Source organism: Balaenoptera ricei, chromosome 7, assembly GCF_028023285.1.
Source record: "Balaenoptera ricei isolate mBalRic1 chromosome 7, mBalRic1.hap2, whole genome shotgun sequence".
Classification (NCBI taxonomy): domain Eukaryota; kingdom Metazoa; phylum Chordata; class Mammalia; order Artiodactyla; family Balaenopteridae; genus Balaenoptera; species Balaenoptera ricei.
Genome location: NC_082645.1, coordinates 19,685,646 through 19,701,528, shown reverse-complemented (window position 1 = coordinate 19,701,528; position 15,883 = coordinate 19,685,646).

Sequence of the window (15,883 nt, the reverse complement as noted above, 5' to 3'; positions counted from 1 at the left end):
TCCCTGCGGCAACAGAGCTGTGTTCAAAACCCTGAAAAGGCCCAGCGTCTATTCAGTGCAGCAACGCCTTGGGAGGAAAACACTAATTTCCACAGAGGAACTGGGTGCTTGCAATCCTTGTGGGGAGCTAATCCTGCCACCCTCGTTCTTTTGGGGAAACCGCAAGGTGACCACTAGGCTCCCCGTAAGTTCCCCTTTTTCCAACGGGCATGTTGGGCATACAGCAGCTTCCATGAAGTGTTCGTCGTTGTGCTGCATACATGCAACTCGAGGATGCCTTTCAGGACGCAATGGGCTCTCGCGTCCGCACTGTGTCCCGTGCAACTACACTGAGTACGCCAAGTCTCCTCTCTGCCTGCTGAGCAACAGACAGCCGTGTAGGCCCTTCGGAACACTTCTTGGCCTGCAGAGTCCAATGCGACACACTGTTCTCTTCCTTCGAAACCTAGGTTGCCATAGCTTGCAAAGAGCACTGGAACACAGTCCTACACGGTCTCATGTGCTGGGCCACTTGGACTCAGTTAGGAATAGTGACTTACACCGAGAGAAACCTTCTCCTCCGCCTTCCTTCTGGGAACTCATACCTCCCCGCCCTCTACCTCAAGCAGGAAGTCGAGGTGAGATCCAACCTGAGCAAAGAGCACAATTCCTCACGTTACACTGGCAGGCCCTTGGAATATGCAGTGCCAACTCGGTTTTCCTCAGGCCTTCACTCGGTTAAGGATCTTGCCACACGTAGAAGCCTGTGCAATAAAACTTGTTTAGCCAAGGGCCCAGTGTGTCGCGATGGTCTCCCTTGGCCGTTCCAATTCTGCAAGTACTTAGGTTGGGTGTTAACTAGGTTAGGTGGCCCTGCTTAGAAAACCAGCGTTTCCCCCTTTGGAAATCTGGATACTCGTGGCCTCGGAGTTGTTTCCGAATTCCTAAATATGCCCAGCTTCTACTCACTGCAGGCACACCTGGGGAGGAAACCAGTATGTTCCCCAGACAAACAGGGTGCTTGCGCATTCAGAGGGGAGCGAATCTGTGGCCCACGTTCGTTCTGGGAAATCGCAAGGTGACCGCTAGCATCCGCGAACAAAAGCAGTCTTATCCCCTTTCGAAAGCTGGATTCTTGCGGCCTAGAACCTGTGTGCAAAAGTGTGGAATTGCCCAGCTCCTATTCACTGCAGGCACGCTTGCGAGGGAAACGAGTATTTTGCCCAGAGAAATCAGGTGCTTTCAATTCTTAGGGGGAGCTAATCCCACAGCCCTCGTTCGTTCTGGGAAACCACAAGACGACCACTAGTCTCATCGTAAGGACCGATTTTTCCCCCTGGCAAGCTCTGCGTGCAGCAGTTTCCATGAGGTCTTGGTCGTGGTTCAGCTTCAATGGAACACGAGTAGACCTTTCAGGTCTCCTAGGGCTCTGGCATCCGCATCGTTGCCCGTGTAAATACACTGAGTACCCCAAGTGTCCTCTCTGCATGCTGATCAACAGACAGCCTTGTAGGCCCTTCGGAACACTTCTTGGCATGCAGAATCCAGGGCGACACACTGCTCCCTTCCTTGGAGAACCAGGTTGACACAGCTTACAAATACCTCGGGAATATATTCCCAGCCGGTCTAATGGGCTGGGCAACTTTGACTCAGTGCAGAAGAGTGACGTGCCATGAGAGACACCCTCTGCCCAGCGTTCCTTCTGGGAACTCATAGCTGCCGGCCCTCTACATCATGCAGGAATTGGATGTGACATCCAACCTGGTCAAAGACCACAATTCACCACATTACACTGGTAGGCCTCTGGAAGAGGCAGTGCCAAAAAGGCCTTCCTCAGGCCTTCTATTGGTTAGGGAACTTGCGACACTTAGACACCTGCTCATTAAAATTGATTCAGCAAAGGGCCCTGTGTGTCGCGTGTGTCTGCCTTCGCACCTCAAAGACGGCCGGTACTTAGGTTGCCTGTTAACTAGCATAGGAGGCCCTGCGTAGAAAAGCAGTCTCTTCCCGTTTGGAAAGCTGCATCCCTGCGGCAACAGAGCTGTGTTCAAAACCCTGAAAAGGCCCAGCGTCTATTCAGTGCAGCAACGCCTTGGGAGGAAAACACTAATTTCCACAGAGGAACTGGGTGCTTGCAATCCTTGTGGGGAGCTAATCCTGCCACCCTCGTTCTTTTGGGGAAACCGCAAGGTGACCACTAGGCTCCCCGTAATTTCCCCTTTTGCCAACGGGCATGTTGGGCATACAGCAGCTTCCATGAAGTGTTCGTCGTTGTGCTGCATACATGCAACTCGAGGATGCCTTTCAGGACGCAATGGGCTCTCGCGTCCGCACTGTGTCCCGTGCAACTACACTGAGTACGCCAAGTCTCCTCTCTGCCTGCTGAGCAACAGACAGCCGTGTAGGCCCTTCGGAACACTTCTTGGCCTGCAGAGTCCAATGCGACACACTGTTCTCTTCCTTCGAAACCTAGGTTGCCATAGCTTGCAAAGAGCACTGGAACACAGTCCTACACGGTCTCATGTGCTGGGCCACTTGGACTCAGTTAGGAATAGTGACTTACACCGAGAGAAACCTTCTCCTCCGCCTTCCTTCTGGGAACTCAAACCTCCCCGCCCTCTACCTCAAGCAGGAAGTCGAGGTGAGATCCAACCTGAGCAAAGAGCACAATTCCTCACGTTACACTGGCAGGCCCTTGGAATATGCAGTGCCAACTCGGTTTTCCTCAGGCCTTCACTCGGTTAAGGATCTTGCCACACGTAGAAGCCTGTAAAATAAAACTTGTTTAGCCAAGGGCCCAGTGTGTCGCGATGGTCTCCCTTGGCCGTTCCAATTCTGCAAGTACTTAGGTTGGGTGTTAACTAGGTTAGGTGGCCCTGCTTCGAAAACCAGCGTTTCCCCCTTTGGAAATCTGGATACTCGTGGCCTCGGAGTTGTTTCCGAATCCCTAAATATGCCCAGCTTCTACTCACTGCAGGCACACCTGGGGAGGAAACCAGTATGTTCCCCAGACAAACAGGGTGCTTGCGCATTCAGAGGGGAGCGAATCTGTGGCCCACGTTCGTTCTGGGAAATCGCAAGGTGACCGCTAGCATCCGCGAACAAAAGCAGTCTTATCCCCTTTCGAAAGCTGGATTCTTGCGGCCTAGAACCTGTGTGCAAAAGTGTGGAATTGCCCAGCTCCTATTCACTGCAGGCACGCTTGCGAGGGAAACGAGTATTTTGCCCAGAGAAATCAGGTGCTTTCAATTCTTAGGGGGAGCTAATCCCACAGCCCTCGTTCGTTCTGGGAAACCACAAGACGACCACTAGTCTCATCGTAAGGACCGATTTTTCCCCCTGGCAAGCTCTGCGTGCAGCAGTTTCCATGAGGTCTTGGTCGTGGTTCAGCTTCAATGGAACACGAGTAGACCTTTCAGGTCTCCTAGGGCTCTGGCATCCGCACCGTTGCCCGTGTAAATACACTGAGTACCCCAAGTGTCCTCTCTGCATGCTGATCAACAGACAGCCTTGTAGGCCCTTCGGAACACTTCTTGGCATGCAGAATCCAGGGCGACACACTGCTCCCTTCCTTGGAGAACCAGGTTGACACAGCTTACAAATACCTCGGGAATATATTCCCAGCCGGTCTAATGGGCTGGGCAACTTTGACTCAGTGCAGAAGAGTGACGTGCCATGAGAGACACCCTCTGCCCAGCGTTCCTTCTGGGAACTCATAGCTGCCGGCCCTCTACATCATGCAGGAATTGGATGTGACATCCAACCTGGTCAAAGACCACAATTCACCACATTACACTGGTAGGCCTCTGGAAGAGGCAGTGCCAAAAAGGCCTTCCTCAGGCCTTCTATTGGTTAGGGAACTTGCGACACTTAGACACCTGCTCATTAAAATTGATTCAGCAAAGGGCCCTGTGTGTCGCGTGTGTCTGCCTTCGCACCTCAAAGACGGCCGGTACTTAGGTTGCCTGTTAACTAGCATAGGAGGACCCGCGTAGAAAAGCAGTCTCTTCCCGTTTGGAAAGCTGCATCCTTGCGGCAACAGAGCTGTGTTCAAAACCCTGAAAAGGCCCAGCGTCTATTCAGTGCAGCAACGCCTTGGGAGGAAAACACTAATTTCCACAGAGGAACTGGGTGCTTGCAATCCTTGTGGGGAGCTAATCCTGCCACCCTCGTTCTTTCGGGGAAACCGCAAGGTGCCCACTAGGCTCCCCGTAAGTTCCCCTTTTGCCAACGGGCATGTTGGGCATACAGCAGTCTCCATGAAGTGTTCGTCGTTGTGCTGCATACATGCAACTCGAGGATGCCTTTCAGGACGCAATGGGCTCTCGCGTCCGCACTGTGTCCCGTGCAACTACACTGAGTACGCCAAGTCTCCTCTCTGCCTGCTGAGCAACAGACAGCCGTGTAGGCCCTTCGGAACACTTCTTGGCCTGCAGAGTCCAACGCGACACACTGTTCTCTTCCTTCGAAACCTAGGTTGCCATAGCTTGCAAAGAGCACTGGAACACAGTCCTACACGGTCTCATGTGCTGGGCCACTTGGACTCAGTTAGGAATAGTGACTTACACCGAGAGAAACCTTCTCCTCCGCCTTCCTTCTGGGAACTCAAACCTCCCCGCCCTCTACCTCAAGCAGGAAGTCGAGGTGAGATCCAACCTGAGCAAAGAGCACAATTCCGCACGTTACACTGGCAGGCCCTTGGAATATGCAGTGCCAACTCGGTTTTCCTCAGGCCTTCACTCGGTTAAGGATCTTGCCACACGTAGAAGCCTGTGCAATAAAACTTGTTTAGCCAAGGGCCCAGTGTGTCGCGATGGTCTCCCTTGGCCGTTCCAATTCTGCAAGTACTTAGGTTGGGTGTTAACTAGGTTAGGTGGCCCTGCTTAGAAAACCAGCGTTTCCCCCTTTGGAAATCTGGATACTCGTGGCCTCGGAGTTGTTTCCGAATCCCTAAATATGCCCAGCTTCTACTCACTGCAGGCACACCTGGGGAGGAAACCAGTATGTTCCCCAGACAAACAGGGTGCTTGCGCATTCAGAGGGGAGCGAATCTGTGGCCCACGTTCGTTCTGGGAAATCGCAAGGTGACCGCTAGCATCCGCGAACAAAAGCAGTCTTATCCCCTTTCGAAAGCTGGATTCTTGCGGCCTAGAACCTGTGTGCAAAAGTGTGGAATTGCCCAGCTCCTATTCACTGCAGGCACGCTTGCGAGGGAAACGAGTATTTTGCCCAGAGAAATCAGGTGCTTTCAATTCTTAGGGGGAGCTAATCCCACAGCCCTCGTTCGTTCTGGGAAACCACAAGACGACCACTAGTCTCATCGTAAGGACCGATTTTTCCCCCTGGCAAGCTCTGCGTGCAGCAGTTTCCATGAGGTCTTGGTCGTGGTTCAGCTTCAATGGAACACGAGTAGACCTTTCAGGTCTCCTAGGGCTCTGGCATCCGCACCGTTGCCCGTGTAAATACACTGAGTACCCCAAGTGTCCTCTCTGCATGCTGATCAACAGACAGCCTTGTAGGCCCTTCGGAACACTTCTTGGCATGCAGAATCCAGGGCGACACACTGCTCCCTTCCTTGGAGAACCAGGTTGACACAGCTTACAAATACCTCGGGAATATATTCCCAGCCGGTCTAATGGGCTGGGCAACTTTGACTCAGTGCAGAAGAGTGACGTGCCATGAGAGACACCCTCTGCCCAGCGTTCCTTCTGGGAACTCATAGCTGCCGGCCCTCTACATCATGCAGGAATTGGATGTGACATCCAACCTGGTCAAAGACCACAATTCACCACATTACACTGGTAGGCCTCTGGAAGAGGCAGTGCCAAAAAGGCCTTCCTCAGGCCTTCTATTGGTTAGGGAACTTGCGACACTTAGACACCTGCTCATTAAAATTGATTCAGCAAAGGGCCCTGTGTGTCGCGTGTGTCTGCCTTCGCACCTCAAAGACGGCCGGTACTTAGGTTGCCTGTTAACTAGCATAGGAGGCCCTGCGTAGAAAAGCAGTCTCTTCCCGTTTGGAAAGCTGCATCCCTGCGGCAACAGAGCTGTGTTCAAAACCCTGAAAAGGCCCAGCGTCTATTCAGTGCAGCAACGCCTTGGGAGGAAAACACTAATTTCCACAGAGGAACTGGGTGCTTGCAATCCTTGTGGGGAGCTAATCCTGCCACCCTCGTTCTTTTGGGGAAACCGCAAGGTGACCACTAGGCTCCCCGTAAGTTCCCCTTTTGCCAACGGGCATGTTGGGCATACAGCAGCTTCCATGAAGTGTTCGTCGTTGTGCTGCATACATGCAACTCGAGGATGCCTTTCAGGACGCAATGGGCTCTCGCGTCCGCACTGTGTCCCGTGCAACTACACTGAGTACGCCAAGTCTCCTCTCTGCCTGCTGAGCAACAGACAGCCGTGTAGGCCCTTCGGAACACTTCTTGGCCTGCAGAGTCCAATGCGACACACTGTTCTCTTCCTTCGAAACCTAGGTTGCCATAGCTTGCAAAGAGCACTGGAACACAGTCCTACACGGTCTCATGTGCTGGGCCACTTGGACTCAGTTAGGAATAGTGACTTACACCGAGAGAAACCTTCTCCTCCGCCTTCCTTCTGGGAACTCATACCTCCCCGCCCTCTACCTCAAGCAGGAAGTCGAGGTGAGATCCAACCTGAGCAAAGAGCACAATTCCTCACGTTACACTGGCAGGCCCTTGGAATATGCAGTGCCAACTCGGTTTTCCTCAGGCCTTCACTCGGTTAAGGATCTTGCCACACGTAGAAGCCTGTGCAATAAAACTTGTTTAGCCAAGGGCCCAGTGTGTCGCGATGGTCTCCCTTGGCCGTTCCAATTCTGCAAGTACTTAGGTTGGGTGTTAACTAGGTTAGGTGGCCCTGCTTAGAAAACCAGCGTTTCCCCCTTTGGAAATCTGGATACTCGTGGCCTCGGAGTTGTTTCCGAATCCCTAAATATGCCCAGCTTCTACTCACTGCAGGCACACCTGGGGAGGAAACCAGTATGTTCCCCAGACAAACAGGGTGCTTGCGCATTCAGAGGGGAGCGAATCTGTGGCCCACGTTCGTTCTGGGAAATCGCAAGGTGACCGCTAGCATCCGCGAACAAAAGCAGTCTTATCCCCTTTCGAAAGCTGGATTCTTGCGGCCTAGAACCTGTGTGCAAAAGTGTGGAATTGCCCAGCTCCTATTCACTGCAGGCACGCTTGCGAGGGAAACGAGTATTTTGCCCAGAGAAATCAGGTGCTTTCAATTCTTAGGGGGAGCTAATCCCACAGCCCTCGTTCGTTCTGGGAAACCACAAGACGACCACTAGTCTCATCGTAAGGACCGATTTTTCCCCCTGGCAAGCTCTGCGTGCAGCAGTTTCCATGAGGTCTTGGTCGTGGTTCAGCTTCAATGGAACACGAGTAGACCTTTCAGGTCTCCTAGGGCTCTGGCATCCGCACCGTTGCCCGTGTAAATACACTGAGTACCCCAAGTGTCCTCTCTGCATGCTGATCAACAGACAGCCTTGTAGGCCCTTCGGAACACTTCTTGGCATGCAGAATCCAGGGCGACACACTGCTCCCTTCCTTGGAGAACCAGGTTGACACAGCTTACAAATACCTCGGGAATATATTCCCAGCCGGTCTAATGGGCTGGGCAACTTTGACTCAGTGCAGAAGAGTGACGTGCCATGAGAGACACCCTCTGCCCAGCGTTCCTTCTGGGAACTCATAGCTGCCGGCCCTCTACATCATGCAGGAATTGGATGTGACATCCAACCTGGTCAAAGACCACAATTCACCACATTACACTGGTAGGCCTCTGGAAGAGGCAGTGCCAAAAAGGCCTTCCTCAGGCCTTCTATTGGTTAGGGAACTTGCGACACTTAGACACCTGCTCATTAAAATTGATTCAGCAAAGGGCCCTGTGTGTCGCGTGTGTCTGCCTTCGCACCTCAAAGACTGCCGGTACTTAGGTTGCCTGTTAACTAGCATAGGAGGCCCTGCGTAGAAAAGCAGTCTCTTCCCGTTTGGAAAGCTGCATCCCTGCGGCAACAGAGCTGTGTTCAAAACCCTGAAAAGGCCCAGCGTCTATTCAGTGCAGCAACGCCTTGGGAGGAAAACACTAATTTCCACAGAGGAACTGGGTGCTTGCAATCCTTGTGGGGAGCTAATCCTGCCACCCTCGTTCTTTTGGGGAAACCGCAAGGTGACCACTAGGCTCCCCGTAAGTTCCCCTTTTGCCAACGGGCATGTTGGGCATACAGCAGCTTCCATGAAGTGTTCGTCGTTGTGCTGCATACATGCAACTCGAGGATGCCTTTCAGGACGCAATGGGCTCTCGCGTCCGCACTGTGTCCCGTGCAACTACACTGAGTACGCCAAGTCTCCTCTCTGCCTGCTGAGCAACAGACAGCCGTGTAGGCCCTTCGGAACACTTCTTGGCCTGCAGAGTCCAATGCGACACACTGTTCTCTTCCTTCGAAACCTAGGTTGCCATAGCTTGCAAAGAGCACTGGAACACAGTCCTACACGGTCTCATGTGCTGGGCCACTTGGACTCAGTTAGGAATAGTGACTTACACCGAGAGAAACCTTCTCCTCCGCCTTCCTTCTGGGAACTCAAACCTCCCCGCCCTCTACCTCAAGCAGGAAGTCGAGGTGAGATCCAACCTGAGCAAAGAGCACAATTCCTCACGTTACACTGGCAGGCCCTTGGAATATGCAGTGCCAACTCGGTTTTCCTCAGGCCTTCACTCGGTTAAGGATCTTGCCACACGTAGAAGCCTGTGCAATAAAACTTGTTTAGCCAAGGGCCCAGTGTGTCGCGATGGTCTCCCTTGGCCGTTCCAATTCTGCAAGTACTTAGGTTGGGTGTTAACTAGGTTAGGTGGCCCTGCTTAGAAAACCAGCGTTTCCCCCTTTGGAAATCTGGATACTCGTGGCCTCGGAGTTGTTTCCGAAACCCTAAATATGCCCAGCTTCTACTCACTGCAGGCACACCTGGGGAGGAAACCAGTATGTTCCCCAGACAAACAGGGTGCTTGCGCATTCAGAGGGGAGCGAATCTGTGGCCCACGTTCGTTCTGGGAAATCGCAAGGTGACCGCTAGCATCCGCGAACAAAAGCAGTCTTATCCCCTTTCGAAAGCTGGATTCTTGCGGCCTAGAACCTGTGTGCAAAAGTGTGGAATTGCCCAGCTCCTATTCACTGCAGGCACGCTTGCGAGGGAAACGAGTATTTTGCCCAGAGAAATCAGGTGCTTTCAATTCTTAGGGGGAGCTAATCCCACAGCCCTCGTTCGTTCTGGGAAACCACAAGACGACCACTAGTCTCATCGTAAGGACCGATTTTTCCCCCTGGCAAGCTCTGCGTGCAGCAGTTTCCATGAGGTCTTGGTCGTGGTTCAGCTTCAATGGAACACGAGTAGACCTTTCAGGTCTCCTAGGGCTCTGGCATCCGCACCGTTGCCCGTGTAAATACACTGAGTACCCCAAGTGTCCTCTCTGCATGCTGATCAACAGACAGCCTTGTAGGCCCTTCGGAACACTTCTTGGCATGCAGAATCCAGGGCGACACACTGCTCCCTTCCTTGGAGAACCAGGTTGACACAGCTTACAAATACCTCGGGAATATATTCCCAGCCGGTCTAATGGGCTGGGCAACTTTGACTCAGTGCAGAAGAGTGACGTGCCATGAGAGACACCCTCTGCCCAGCGTTCCTTCTGGGAACTCATAGCTGCCGGCCCTCTACATCATGCAGGAATTGGATGTGACATCCAACCTGGTCAAAGACCACAATTCACCACATTACACTGGTAGGCCTCTGGAAGAGGCAGTGCCAAAAAGGCCTTCCTCAGGCCTTCTATTGGTTAGGGAACTTGCGACACTTAGACACCTGCTCATTAAAATTGATTCAGCAAAGGGCCCTGTGTGTCGCGTGTGTCTGCCTTCGCACCTCAAAGACGGCCGGTACTTAGGTTGCCTGTTAACTAGCATAGGAGGCCCTGCGTAGAAAAGCAGTCTCTTCCCGTTTGGAAAGCTGCATCCCTGCGGCAACAGAGCTGTGTTCAAAACCCTGAAAAGGCCCAGCGTCTATTCAGTGCAGCAACGCCTTGGGAGGAAAACACTAATTTCCACAGAGGAACTGGGTGCTTGCAATCCTTGTGGGGAGCTAATCCTGCCACCCTCGTTCTTTTGGGGAAACCGCAAGGTGACCACTAGGCTCCCCGTAAGTTCCCCTTTTGCCAACGGGCATGTTGGGCATACAGCAGCTTCCATGAAGTGTTCGTCGTTGTGCTGCATACATGCAACTCGAGGATGCCTTTCAGGACGCAATGGGCTCTCGCGTCCGCACTGTGTCCCGTGCAACTACACTGAGTACGCCAAGTCTCCTCTCTGCCTGCTGAGCAACAGACAGCCGTGTAGGCCCTTCGGAACACTTCTTGGCCTGCAGAGTCCAATGCGACACACTGTTCTCTTCCTTCGAAACCTAGGTTGCCATAGCTTGCAAAGAGCACTGGAACACAGTCCTACACGGTCTCATGTGCTGGGCCACTTGGACTCAGTTAGGAATAGTGACTTACACCGAGAGAAACCTTCTCCTCCGCCTTCCTTCTGGGAACTCAAACCTCCCCGCCCTCTACCTCAAGCAGGAAGTCGAGGTGAGATCCAACCTGAGCAAAGAGCACAATTCCTCACGTTACACTGGCAGGCCCTTGGAATATGCAGTGCCAACTCGGTTTTCCTCAGGCCTTCACTCGGTTAAGGATCTTGCCACACGTAGAAGCCTGTAAAATAAAACTTGTTTAGCCAAGGGCCCAGTGTGTCGCGATGGTCTCCCTTGGCCGTTCCAATTCTGCAAGTACTTAGGTTGGGTGTTAACTAGGTTAGGTGGCCCTGCTTCGAAAACCAGCGTTTCCCCCTTTGGAAATCTGGATACTCGTGGCCTCGGAGTTGTTTCCGAAACCCTAAATATGCCCAGCTTCTACTCACTGCAGGCACACCTGGGGAGGAAACCAGTATGTTCCCCAGACAAACAGGGTGCTTGCGCATTCAGAGGGGAGCGAATCTGTGGCCCACGTTCGTTCTGGGAAATCGCAAGGTGACCGCTAGCATCCGCGAACAAAAGCAGTCTTATCCCCTTTCGAAAGCTGGATTCTTGCGGCCTAGAACCTGTGTGCAAAAGTGTGGAATTGCCCAGCTCCTATTCACTGCAGGCACGCTTGCGAGGGAAACGAGTATTTTGCCCAGAGAAATCAGGTGCTTTCAATTCTTAGGGGGAGCTAATCCCACAGCCCTCGTTCGTTCTGGGAAACCACAAGACGACCACTAGTCTCATCGTAAGGACCGATTTTTCCCCCTGGCAAGCTCTGCGTGCAGCAGTTTCCATGAGGTCTTGGTCGTGGTTCAGCTTCAATGGAACACGAGTAGACCTTTCAGGTCTCCTAGGGCTCTGGCATCCGCACCGTTGCCCGTGTAAATACACTGAGTACCCCAAGTGTCCTCTCTGCATGCTGATCAACAGACAGCCTTGTAGGCCCTTCGGAACACTTCTTGGCATGCAGAATCCAGGGCGACACACTGCTCCCTTCCTTGGAGAACCAGGTTGACACAGCTTACAAATACCTCGGGAATATATTCCCAGCCGGTCTAATGGGCTGGGCAACTTTGACTCAGTGCAGAAGAGTGACGTGCCATGAGAGACACCCTCTGCCCAGCGTTCCTTCTGGGAACTCATAGCTGCCGGCCCTCTACATCATGCAGGAATTGGATGTGACATCCAACCTGGTCAAAGACCACAATTCACCACATTACACTGGTAGGCCTCTGGAAGAGGCAGTGCCAAAAAGGCCTTCCTCAGGCCTTCTATTGGTTAGGGAACTTGCGACACTTAGACACCTGCTCATTAAAATTGATTCAGCAAAGGGCCCTGTGTGTCGCGTGTGTCTGCCTTCGCACCTCAAAGACGGCCGGTACTTAGGTTGCCTGTTAACTAGCATAGGAGGACCCGCGTAGAAAAGCAGTCTCTTCCCGTTTGGAAAGCTGCATCCTTGCGGCAACAGAGCTGTGTTCAAAACCCTGAAAAGGCCCAGCGTCTATTCAGTGCAGCAACGCCTTGGGAGGCAAACACTAATTTCCACAGAGGAACTGGGTGCTTGCAATCCTTGTGGGGAGCTAATCCTGCCACCCTCGTTCTTTCGGGGAAACCGCAAGGTGCCCACTAGGCTCCCCGTAAGTTCCCCTTTTGCCAACGGGCATGTTGGGCATACAGCAGTCTCCATGAAGTGTTCGTCGTTGTGCTGCATACATGCAACTCGAGGATGCCTTTCAGGACGCAATGGGCTCTCGCGTCCGCACTGTGTCCCGTGCAACTACACTGAGTACGCCAAGTCTCCTCTCTGCCTGCTGAGCAACAGACAGCCGTGTAGGCCCTTCGGAACACTTCTTGGCCTGCAGAGTCCAACGCGACACACTGTTCTCTTCCTTCGAAACCTAGGTTGCCATAGCTTGCAAAGAGCACTGGAACACAGTCCTACACGGTCTCATGTGCTGGGCCACTTGGACTCAGTTAGGAATAGTGACTTACACCGAGAGAAACCTTCTCCTCCGCCTTCCTTCTGGGAACTCAAACCTCCCCGCCCTCTACCTCAAGCAGGAAGTCGAGGTGAGATCCAACCTGAGCAAAGAGCACAATTCCGCACGTTACACTGGCAGGCCCTTGGAATATGCAGTGCCAACTCGGTTTTCCTCAGGCCTTCACTCGGTTAAGGATCTTGCCACACGTAGAAGCCTGTGCAATAAAACTTGTTTAGCCAAGGGCCCAGTGTGTCGCGATGGTCTCCCTTGGCCGTTCCAATTCTGCAAGTACTTAGGTTGGGTGTTAACTAGGTTAGGTGGCCCTGCTTAGAAAACCAGCGTTTCCCCCTTTGGAAATCTGGATACTCGTGGCCTCGGAGTTGTTTCCGAATCCCTAAATATGCCCAGCTTCTACTCACTGCAGGCACACCTGGGGAGGAAACCAGTATGTTCCCCAGACAAACAGGGTGCTTGCGCATTCAGAGGGGAGCGAATCTGTGGCCCACGTTCATTCTGGGAAATCGCAAGGTGACCGCTAGCATCCGCGAACAAAAGCAGTCTTATCCCCTTTCGAAAGCTGGATTCTTGCGGCCTAGAACCTGTGTGCAAAAGTGTGGAATTGCCCAGCTCCTATTCACTGCAGGCACGCTTGCGAGGGAAACGAGTATTTTGCCCAGAGAAATCAGGTGCTTTCAATTCTTAGGGGGAGCTAATCCCACAGCCCTCGTTCGTTCTGGGAAACCACAAGACGACCACTAGTCTCATCGTAAGGACCAATTTTTCCCCCTGGCAAGCTCTGCGTGCAGCAGTTTCCATGAGGTCTTGGTCGTGGTTCAGCTTCAATGGAACACGAGTAGACCTTTCAGGTCTCCTAGGGCTCTGGCATCCGCACCGTTGCCCGTGTAAATACACTGAGTACCCCAAGTGTCCTCTCTGCATGCTGATCAACAGACAGCCTTGTAGGCCCTTCGGAACACTTCTTGGCATGCAGAATCCAGGGCGACACACTGCTCCCTTCCTTGGAGAACCAGGTTGACACAGCTTACAAATACCTCGGGAATATATTCCCAGCCGGTCTAATGGGCTGGGCAACTTTGACTCAGTGCAGAAGAGTGACGTGCCATGAGAGACACCCTCTGCCCAGCGTTCCTTCTGGGAACTCATAGCTGCCGGCCCTCTACATCATGCAGGAATTGGATGTGACATCCAACCTGGTCAAAGACCACAATTCACCACATTACACTGGTAGGCCTCTGGAAGAGGCAGTGCCAAAAAGGCCTTCCTCAGGCCTTCTATTGGTTAGGGAACTTGCGACACTTAGACACCTGCTCATTAAAATTGATTGAGCAAAGGGCCCTGTGTGTCGCGTGTGTCTGCCTTCGCACCTCAAAGACGGCCGGTACTTAGGTTGCCTGTTAACTAGCATAGGAGGCCCTGCGTAGAAAAGCAGTCTCTTCCCGTTTGGAAAGCTGCATCCCTGCGGCAACAGAGCTGTGTTCAAAACCCTGAAAAGGCCCAGCGTCTATTCAGTGCAGCAACGCCTTGGGAGGAAAACACTAATTTCCACAGAGGAACTGGGTGCTTGCAATCCTTGTGGGGAGCTAATCCTGCCACCCTCGTTCTTTTGGGGAAACCGCAAGGTGACCACTAGGCTCCCCGTAAGTTCCCCTTTTGCCAACGGGCATGTTGGGCATACAGCAGCTTCCATGAAGTGTTCGTCGTTGTGCTGCATACATGCAACTCGAGGATGCCTTTCAGGACGCAATGGGCTCTCGCGTCCGCACTGTGTCCCGTGCAACTACACTGAGTACGCCAAGTCTCCTCTCTGCCTGCTGAGCAACAGACAGCCGTGTAGGCCCTTCGGAACACTTCTTGGCCTGCAGAGTCCAATGCGACACACTGTTCTCTTCCTTCGAAACCTAGGTTGCCATAGCTTGCAAAGAGCACTGGAACACAGTCCTACACGGTCTCATGTGCTGGGCCACTTGGACTCAGTTAGGAATAGTGACTTACACCGAGAGAAACCTTCTCCTCCGCCTTCCTTCTGGGAACTCAAACCTCCCCGCCCTCTACCTCAAGCAGGAAGTCGAGGTGAGATCCAACCTGAGCAAAGAGCACAATTCCGCACGTTACACTGGCAGGCCCTTGGAATATGCAGTGCCAACTCGGTTTTCCTCAGGCCTTCACTCGGTTAAGGATCTTGCCACACGTAGAAGCCTGTGCAATAAAACTTGTTTAGCCAAGGGCCCAGTGTGTCGCGATGGTCTCCCTTGGCCGTTCCAATTCTGCAAGTACTTAGGTTGGGTGTTAACTAGGTTAGGTGGCCCTGCTTAGAAAACCAGCGTTTCCCCCTTTGGAAATCTGGATACTCGTGGCCTCGGAGTTGTTTCCGAAACCCTAAATATGCCCAGCTTCTACTCACTGCAGGCACACCTGGGGAGGAAACCAGTATGTTCCCCAGACAAACAGGGTGCTTGCGCATTCAGAGGGGAGCGAATCTGTGGCCCACGTTCGTTCTGGGAAATCGCAAGGTGACCGCTAGCATCCGCGAACAAAAGCAGTCTTATCCCCTTTCGAAAGCTGGATTCTTGCGGCCTAGAACCTGTGTGCAAAAGTGTGGAATTGCCCAGCTCCTATTCACTGCAGGCACGCTTGCGAGGGAAACGAGTATTTTGCCCAGAGAAATCAGGTGCTTTCAATTCTTAGGGGGAGCTAATCCCACAGCCCTCGTTCGTTCTGGGAAACCACAAGACGACCACTAGTCTCATCGTAAGGACCGATTTTTCCCCCTGGCAAGCTCTGCGTGCAGCAGTTTCCATGAGGTCTTGGTCGTGGTTCAGCTTCAATGGAACACGAGTAGACCTTTCAGGTCTCCTAGGGCTCTGGCATCCGCACCGTTGCCCGTGTAAATACACTGAGTACCCCAAGTGTCCTCTCTGCATGCTGATCAACAGACAGCCTTGTAGGCCCTTCGGAACACTTCTTGGCATGCAGAATCCAGGGCGACACACTGCTCCCTTCCTTGGAGAACCAGGTTGACACAGCTTACAAATACCTCGGGAATATATTCCCAGCCGGTCTAATGGGCTGGGCAACTTTGACTCAGTGCAGAAGAGTGACGTGCCATGAGAGACACCCTCTGCCCAGCGTTCCTTCTGGGAACTCATAGCTGCCGGCCCTCTACATCATGCAGGAATTGGATGTGACATCCAACCTGGTCAAAGACCACAATTCACCACATTACACTGGTAGGCCTCTGGAAGAGGCAGTGCCAAAAAGGCCTTCCTCAGGCCTTCTATTGGTTAGGGAACTTGCGACACTTAGACACCTGCTCAT